The 2650-nt window shown below is 34.5% G+C and overlaps 1 non-coding gene across 1 annotated transcript; it reads left to right on the forward strand.

Moving 5' to 3' along the window:
• Positions 1 to 452: 452 nt before the first annotated feature.
• Positions 453 to 513, forward strand: LOC115065337. Its single transcript, XR_003845113.1, has one exon. It is a non-coding gene; the product is annotated as a U7 small nuclear RNA (small nuclear RNA).
• The last annotated feature ends 2137 nt before the right edge of the window (positions 514 to 2650 follow it).

The raw sequence follows: 2650 nt of genomic DNA on the forward strand, positions 1-2650 counted from the left end.
CAGAGGCAGCTACACTATGAGCCAGCTTGTCAGAAAGATACGAAAGCAAGCAGATTCCTGAGTTCAAGGTCAGCTTGAAAAACAGCAAGTCTAGGCCCAGATGTGGTAGACATGGTCATTTCAGGCTAGAGTCCCACTAGGCTAGCTTAACATCTGTGTGTAACAGAGGCAGGTAGACCTCTGAATTCTTCTTCAATATTAAAGAGAACGTGGATACGTAAAATAAAAGACTGAACTTATGGTGTGCAAAAGATGAGCTAGCAGAAAGCAATAGCACTTCATTTTTAGAATGTTTTCCTCTAGCAAAAGCTGAGCTTTCTGAAGATCTCTTTGGAGTGAAAACAGCTCAAGAATTTTTCTAACAGGTTTGCTGAAATCCCAAGAATTACTTAGAGAGTAGACACAGCTCTTTTGGAATGCTTTTAGCAGCTATCCAGAAAAGGCTGTCTAAAGGGTGAACACAGCTCTTTTAGAATTTTTTTCTAGCTTTCTGATTTTGATCAGAAAGCCCAAGAATTACTTTTAGAATTTTCCTAACAGGGTTTCTGATTTGGTTGGAATATCCAATAATTTTTTCATAAGATCCAATAATTAATTTCCTGACTTTGGTCAGGTAACCCATGAGCTGAATTTCCTTATAAATGTTAGAGGATAATCTGAGGATTGAGTGAACTATTATCCCATGTGTGTCTGAACACAAAAACACACAGATATATACATATGTGAGTTAAAGGGGCTTGAGGGGAGCAGAGGATGATTAAATATGAGAATAGAGGAAAACTCTAGAAGTCAGCAATAACTGTCAAATATCAAGGGGTCAAATAGGACACGCTGATATTGCAGTGTTTTGTCCTGGCAGGGGATATTTTTTCTTTTAATCCTCCTTTCCTCTGTGGGAATCCTGTAACCCCCCAGGAACCCACTTTTAGTGGCCTAACTCTACAACAAGGTCAGCCAAAATCAATTTTCTGTTAAAAAAAAAATCATCTAACAAGAAAAGACTTAGACGAAAGAAGGATAGATTTAACAAAGACTTTTATTGAAGTCTTTCTGCACCTTACACATTTTAGGTCTAGAAATGGAATAATTGTTGGCTATTTTCTCTTCTCTCAGCTGCAAAAAGATGAGAGCAGAATGCATTCTCTAAAATCTCCTTTATCAAAGACACTGATATTATAGTATAAATTAAGAAAGGTGCTGTGCTTTCAAAAAACAATTCCACCAAACTCATTGATTGTTTCCTGCCCATAGATAATCCTAAGTAAGTACGTTCATTGATTTATGTCACTTCTAAAAGCCCCAATTCTCCTGAATTATGCTGTTGCGTTTCAAGCCAAGCAATGCTAATTCATCTCTTTAGCATGTGAACTGCATAAGAAATTTTCAGTTGTTCTAATAGGATTTTTGAGAATAATTTAGGTGAACTGTGTATATGCTTATATGTATATATATATATATATATATATATATATATATATATATATATATATGTGTGTGTGTGTGTGTGTGTGTGTGTGTGTAATTTTACTCTTATAATTGTTCTGCTTGTATATTTGGATAGCTTAGTGTTTAATTTACAATTTCTGGATTAATAAGCATATAATTTCATCATGTTTCCTTAGAAAATGATAAGTCCTAATATGATAGTTTACAGGAATTTGATATTGGTTTGAATTCCAAAAATGTATTTCTACAACTTTTTGAGCTTTGAGGTGCAAATGATTATAGAATTTTAATTATCTACAGTATTAGGGGATTTTTAGTTATAATATAAAGTAATGGGTTTTATTGGGGCATTTCACATGTATTTTGTTTTTCTTTGTTATCCTCCTCTGTTCTCCTCCTCTATCTCTTTCTGCATCTTGCTGATATTCATATTAAATGTCGATATTAATTGTATCTCCTCTAACTATTTCATACTTTAAACTAATCTTGTGGCAGGACTCTAAGCTCATTAAATGGAGGTAAATATATGTGAGCTTGGCTCATATACCAAGATGTGGGAAAGATCTTTAGTGCATCCGACAGCACTTAAAGGTTTGATGTGGACATTTGTCTCTATGTTGTCTCCAGTGGTAACGCTCACTCAGCATAATATTCTAGAAGCCATTTGACTTTAGATAATAACAGGTGTAGATCATCCCTGTGGCATAGGGAAGTATAAGCTCTTCTTTACATTGTCATGATGCTTGTTTAAAGTTGATCATAAATATCAGCAATTGACAGATCTTGTTTTTCTATAGATTCCCTACAGCAAATTTTTTGAGAATGATAGCTTAAAGTACATTTCTAGTGGAGATATAACACATTAATGCAAGTAGAAAGACGTTTACAATGTTCTGCATTTGTCTGCTTCTCTATATCATGAGTAAATAAATTTATTGTGTTAAAAGATCTCAAATATATAAGCTCAAGATAAATAGAAGTTTATAAAATTGCCCTTTATTTTGCCTTTCTGTTTGCTTTCTCATCTCCAGAAAACAGCACATCAGTAAGTCAGTAGGTTATCCAATACCAAACGGCCACCTCTGAAAATAAAAATGCAGTTAACATTATACAAACTAAGCAAGTTGTACTGAGGTATTTAGCTCTCTCTCTCTCTCTCTCTCTCTCTCTCTCTCTCTCTCTCTCTCTCTCTCTCTCTCTCTCT

The sequence above is a fragment of the Mus pahari genome, chromosome 13, assembly GCF_900095145.1.
Source record: "Mus pahari chromosome 13, PAHARI_EIJ_v1.1, whole genome shotgun sequence".
NCBI lineage: Eukaryota > Metazoa > Chordata > Mammalia > Rodentia > Muridae > Mus > Mus pahari.